Below are 7,241 nucleotides of genomic sequence, written 5' to 3'. Positions count from 1 at the left end.
TTCTTGTAATATACTGTGGTTTTTGTCATAGGGCTGAAGTTCATTTGGTAATATATTATTTAGAGTTTTTCCATCTATAATCATATGTGAGGCAGTATTATAGTTTTCTTTTTCTTTGATAAGATTTTAGATTCGTAATTAACTTTCTTTAAAAACTATAAACAATCTGTCTATAAAATATAATGAATTTTAGTATATTGACTATATATTTGATATCCTTACCATAAATTCAGTTAGATCTAGAAGGTTGTTTTTTTTTTTTTTAATAAATTCAGTTCAGTCACTCAGTTGTATCCAACTCTTCATGACCCCATGGACTGCAGCACACCGGGCCTACCTGTCCATCACCAACTCCCAGAGCCTACTCAAACTCATGTCTATGATGTCAGTCATGCCATCCAAACATCTCATCCTCTGTCGTCCCCTTCTCCTCCCGCCTTCAGTCTTTCCCAGCATCAGGGTCTTTTCCAGTGACTCAGTTCTTTGTATCAGGTGGCCAAACTACTGGAGTTTCAGCTTCAGCATCAGTCCTTCCAATGAATATTCAGGACTGATTTCCTTTAGGATTGACTAGTTGGATCTCCTTGCAGTCCAAGGAACTCTCAAGAGTCTTCTCCAACACCACAGTTCTAAAGCATCAATTCTTCGGCCCTCAGCTTTCTTTATATAGTCCAACTCTCACATCCATACATGACTACTGGAAAAACCATAGCCTTGACTAGACAGACCTTTGTTGGTAAAGTAATGTCTCTGCTTTTTAATATGCTGTCTAGGTTGGTCATAGCTTTTCTTCCAAGGAGCAAGAGTCTTTTAATTTCATGGCTGCAGTCACCATCTGCTGTGATTTTGGAGCCCAAGAAAATAAAGTCTGTCACTGTTTCCATTGTTTCCCTGACTATTTGCCATGAAGTGATGGGACTGGATGCCATGATCTTAGTTTTCTGAATGTTGGGCTTTAAGCCAACTTCTTCACTCTCCTCTTTCACTTTCATCAAGAGGCTCTTTAGTTCTTCTTCACTTTCTGCCATTAAGGGTATTGTCATCTGCATATCTGAGGTTATTGATATTTCTCCCGGCAATCTTGATTCCAGCTTGTGCTTCCTCCAGCCCAGGGTTTCTCATGATGTCCTCTGCATATAAGTTAAATAAGCAGGGTGACGATATATAGCCTTGATGTACTCCTTTCCCAATTTGGAACCAGTCTGTTGTTCCATGTCCAGTTCTAACTTGCTTCTTGACCTGCATACAGGTTTCTCAGAAGTCAGCTAAGGTGGTCTGGTATTCCCATCTCTCAGAATTTTCCAGTTTGTTGTGATCCACACAGTCAAAGTCTTCGACATGGTCAGTAAAGCAAAAAAAGTCGACGTTTTTCTGGAACTTCCTTGCTTTTTCGATGATCCAGCAGATGTTGGCAATTTGACCTCTGGTTCCTCTGCCTTTCCTAAATCCAGCTTGGACATCTGGAAGTTCACAGTTCACATACTGTTGAAGCTTGACTTGGAGAATTTTGAGCATTACTTTGCCTGAGTGTGAGATGAGTTCAATTGTGCAGTAGTTTTAACGTTCTTTGGCATTGCCTTTCTTTGGGATTGGAATGAAAATGGATCTTTTCTAGTCCTGTGGCCACTGCTGAGTTTTCTACTGGCATATTGAGTGCAGCACTTTCACAGCATCAACTTTTAGGATTTGAAATAGTTCAACTGGAATTCCATCACCCCCACTAGCTTTGTTCGTAGTATTCTTCCTAAGGCCCACTTGACTTCACATTCCAGGATGTCTGGCTCTAGGTGAGTGATCCCACCATCATGGTTATCTGGATCATGAAGATATTTTTTGTATAGTTCTTCTTTGTATTCTTGCCACCTCTTCTTAATATCTTCTGCTTTTGTTAGGTCCATACTATTTCTGTCCTTCATTGTGCTCATCTTTGCATGAAATGTTCCCTTGGTATCTCTAATTTTCTTTTTTTTTTTCATTTATTTTTATTAGTTGAAAGCTAATTACTTTATAATATTGTAGTGGCTTTTGCCATACATTGACATGAGTCAGCCATGGATTTACATGTGTTCCCCATCCTGATCCCCCCTCCCGCCTCCCTCCCAGTATCTCTAATTTTCTTGAAGCGATCTCTAGTCTTTCCCATTCTATTGTTTTCCTCTATTTCTTTGCACTGATCACTGAGGAAGGCTTTCTTATCTCTCCTTGCTATTCTTTGGAACCCTACATTCAAATGGGTATATCTTTCCTTTTCTCCTTTGCCCTTTGCTTGTCTTCTTTTCTCAGCTATCTGTAAGGCCTTGTCAGACAACCATTTTCCCTTTTTGCATTTCTTTTTCTTGGGGATGATCTTGATCACTTCCTCCTATACAATGTCACGAACTTCTATCCATAGTTCTTCGGGCACTCTGTCTATCAGATCTAATCCCTTGAATCTATTTGTCACTTCCACTGAATAATCACAAGGGATTTGATTTAGGTCATACCTGAATGGTCTAGTGGTTTTCCCTATTTCCTTTGATTTAAGTCTGAATTTGGCAATAAGGAGTTCATGATCTGAGCCACAGTCAGCTCCTGGTCTTGTTTTTGCTGACTGTATAGAGCTTCTCTATCTTTGGCTGCAAAGAATATAATCAAACTGATTTCAGTATTGACCATCTGGTGATGTCCATGCATAGAGTCTTCTCTTGTGAGGTTGAAAGAGGGTATTTGCTATGTTCTCTTAGAGGGTATATGCGTGTTCTCTTAGCAAAACTCTGTTAGCCTTTGACCTGTTTCATTTTGTGCTCCAAGGCCAAATTTACCTGTAACTTTACTTTTGCATTCCAATCCCCTATAATGAAGAGAACATCTTTTTTGGGTGTTCGTTCTAGAAGGTATTATAGGTCTTCATAGAACTGTTCAACTTCAGCTTCTTCAGTATTACTGGTTGGGGCATAGACATGCATTACTGTGATACTGAATGGTTTGCCTTGGAAACGACAGAGATCCTTCTGTCATTTTTGAGATTGCATCCAAGTACTGCATTTTGGATTCTTTTGTTGACTATGAGCTACTCCATTTCTTCTAAGGGATTCTTGCCCACAGTAGTAGATATAATGGTTGTCTGAGTTAAATTCACCCATTGCAGTCCATTTTAGTTCACTGATTTCTAAAATGTTGATGTTCACTCTTACCATCTCCTGTTTGACCACTTGCAATTTGCCTTGATTCATGGACCTAACATTCCAGGTTCCTATGTAATACTGCTCTTTACAGCATTGGACTTTACTTCCATCACCCATCACATCCACAACTAGGTGTTGTTTTTGCTTTGGCTGTGTCTCTTCATTCTTTTTGGAGTTATTTCTCTACTCTTTTCCAGTAGCATATTGGGCACCTACTGAGCTGGGGAGTTCATCTTTCAGTGTCATACCTTTTTGCCTTTTCATACTGTTCATGGGGCTCTCAAGGCAAGAATACTGAAGTGGTTTGCCATTCCCTTCTCCAGTGGACCACATTCTGTCAGAACTCTCTGCCATGACCTGTCCATCTTGGATGGCCCTACATGGCATGGCTCATAGTTTCATTGAGCTAGACAAGGCTATGGTCCATGTGATCAGTTTGGTTAGTTTTTGTGATTGTGGTTTTCATTCTGTCTGCCCTCTGATGGATAAGTTACTTAGAGTTTTCTATAACACAGTTGAGACATGTATGAAGTTCATTTTTCATTTTCATTTCCCTTTATGTCCTTCACTTGCCTTATTGCACAGGTTAGGAAGATGACAAAATCAGAAAGATATCCCATGTTCTTGGATTGAAAGGATAAATATTGTTAAAATGACTGTGCTACCCAAGACAATCTACACATTCAGTGTAATCCCAATCAAATTACCAATGGCTTTTTTCACAGAACTGGAACCAAAAAAAAATTTTTTTAATTTGTATGGAAACACAAAAAACCTTGATTAGTCAAAGCAATCTTGAGACAAAAAAACAGAGCTGCGGGAATCAGGTTCTCTGACTTCAGACTATACTACAAAGCTACAGTAATCAAGACAGTATGATACTGGCACAAAAATAGAAATATCAATCCATGGAATGGGAAAGAAAGCCCAGAGATAAACCCATGCGTCTATAGTCACCTAAATGACAAAGGAGGCAAGAATATATTGGAATATGTTAATATAATGGAGAAAAGAAACCTCTTCAGTAAATGGTGCTGGGAAAACTGGATGGCTATATGTAAAAAAATGAAATTAGAATGCCATCTAACACCATACACAAAAATAAGCTCAGAATGGGTCAAGAACCTAAATGTAAGACTATAGTGTCCAACTATAAAACTCTTGGAGGAAAACATAGGGAAAACACTCTGACATAAACAACAGCAAGATCTTTTCTGATCCACCTCTTAGGATAATGAAAATGAAAACAAAAATAAATAAACAGGACCTAATTAAACTTAAAAACTTTTGCACAGCAAAGGAAACCATAAACAAGATAAAAAGACAACCCTCAAAATGGTAGAAAATATTTGCAAATGAAGCAATGGATAAAGGATTAATCTCCAAAATATACAGAAGATCATGGAATTCAATATCAAAAAAACAAACAACCCAATCAAAAACTGGGTGGAAGACCTAAATAGACATCTCTCCAAAGAAGATATACAGATGACCAAGAGGCACATGAAAAGATGCTCAGCATCACAAATTATTAGAGAAATGCAAATCAAAACTACAATGAAATATCACCTCATACCAATCAGAATGGCCATCATCAAAAAAACCTACAAACAATAAATGCTGGAGAGGGTGTGGAGAAAAGGGAACCCTCTTACACTGTTGGTGGGAATGTAAACTGAGACAGCTACTGTGGAGAAGTGTGGAGTTTCCTTAAAAAACTAAAAATAGAACTACCATATGACCCAGCAGTCCCACTTCTGGGCACATACCCTGGGAAAACCATAATTCAAAAGGGCACATGTACCACAATATTCATTGAAGAACTGTTTACAGTGGCCAAGATGGCCAAGACATGGAAACAACATAAATGTCCAATGACAGATGAATGGATAAAGAAGATGTGGTATGTCTATATACATAATGGAATATTACTCAGCCATAAAAGGGAACAAAACTGGGTTATTTGTAGAAATGTGGATGAACCTGGAGTCCGTCATACAGAAAGAAGTAAGTCAGAAAGAGAAAAAATATGTATTAATGCATATATGCAGAATCCAGAAAAAATGGTACAGATGAACCTATTTGCAGGGCAGGAATAGAGACACAAACATAGAGAACAGACTTGTGGACACAGCGGGCAAAGGGGAAGGTGTGATGAACTGAGAGAATAGCTTTGACGTATACACACGATCATGTGTAAAACAGATGGCTAGCGGGAAGAGGAGCTTGTTGCTCTGTGATGAACTAGAGGAGTGTGAAGGACAGAAGAGGTGGGAGGGAGACGCAAAAGGGAGGCGATGTATGTATACTTATAGCTGATTGATTTTGTTTTACAGGAGAAACGAACACAACATTGTAAAGCAACTATCCTCCAATTTAATTAATTAATTTTAAAAAGAAGGAGGTCTGGTAATTAGGACTCTGCACTTCCATAGCAAACGGGCGCGGGTTTGACCCCTGGCCGGGAAGTGAGATCCCACATGCCCCTCAGGGTGCCCTCCTGCAAAAAAAAATTTTTTTTTAAAATCACACCTTTTGAAGTCGCAAGAGCTGGTGAGGACAGGCTGCTGCTGCCTCTAGCGGTGGGCCGTGGTTACTGTGGCGGGGCGGGGCAGTGGGAGGGGGCGTGGACGGCCATCGGGGTATGAAAGCTAGACGTGAAGTAGGAAGGCGTGAAGAAGACAAAGTGGAACCTGGCTCAGGTCTCACAACCTCCAAGTTCTACCGCGTGAGTGACCTGAGGAAGCCGGCACCCTGCCGTGGACAGCACACACAGCTAGCCTAGCGCTAGGCGGAGCTGAAGGCGGGCGCCTGCAGGAGCCAGCAGGGAAGCCCCCAGGGGAACAGCCACGTGGAGCACTGCCCTTCAGAACATACGGCCCTGCTTCTCTTCCAGCTTCTAAATACGGCACAAACGTGCCCTGGACCAAGCCTAACAGGAAACCATTCAGGAAGGGAGCTCTGGGGACCATGGTCTAACTTAGCTAAATTGATATGGTATAAAACCAAGCACAACTGGGACTCCCCTTGGTGGTCCAGTGGCTAAGTCTGCGAGCCCCCAATGCAGGGGCCCTGGGTTCTATCTCTGGTCAGGGAACTAGATCCCACATGCCACAGCTAGGAGTTCGAATGCAACTAAATTGATCCCACATGCGACAATGGATATCAAAGATCCCATGTGCTGCAACTAAGACCCAGCCCAGTGCAGCTATTAACTATATATATTTTTAAAATAATAGTAAAAGAAAAATGGTGGCTTCCCTGGTGGCTCAATGGTAAAGAATTCGCCTGCCAATGCAGGAGACATGGGTTCAGTCCCTGATCTGGGAAGATTACACATGCTCAGGAGCACCTAAACCTGTGCACCACAACTCTTGAGACTATGCTCTAGAGCCCAGGAGCTGCAACTACTGATCCCATGCTCTGCAACTACTGATCCCATGCTCTGCAACGAGAGAAGCAGCTGCAGTGAGAAGCCTGTGACAAGAGAGTAACCTCACCAGCTGCAACTAGAGAAAAAGCCTGAGCAAGCAGCCAAAAATAAAATTAATAAAATAATGGAAGCATGGAAGCTCTGGGTACGCCTCACAGACACATATTTTACACCACATATATTTGGCAGTTCCAGAGTTGCATTCACTGTAATAAAACTGCAGTTGTAAGAATAGGGGAAAAAAACACACCATCATCATTTTTTTTTTCATCATCATTTTTTAAAAAATCAGATCATCGCATTCCTCTGCTCAAAACCCTCTGATGGTTTCCTTTCTCCTTTAGGGTAAAAGTCAAAATAGTTACAGCACCACACGTAAGCTGGCCTTTTAACTCCTACCACTTGCTCATTCACGTCTCCCTGCAGCCACCCTGCTCACCTTGCTAGCCCTTCAACACACCAATAATGGCCCTTCCTCAGTTTCCCCTCTACCTCTTCCCTCCACCCTTTACATCTTTGCCATGGATTATATGCATTACTTCCTTCCTCAAGTCATTCTGGACTCTTCAAAACCACAGTTTCAGGGAGGGACCTCCTGACCAGAGTATTTAGAACTGAATCCCCAGGACTTCCCTGGTAGCCCA

This window comes from Odocoileus virginianus, chromosome 20, assembly GCF_023699985.2.
Source record: "Odocoileus virginianus isolate 20LAN1187 ecotype Illinois chromosome 20, Ovbor_1.2, whole genome shotgun sequence".
Taxonomy (NCBI): Eukaryota; Metazoa; Chordata; class Mammalia; order Artiodactyla; family Cervidae; genus Odocoileus; species Odocoileus virginianus.
Note: the sequence above shows the minus strand (reverse complement) of the source record.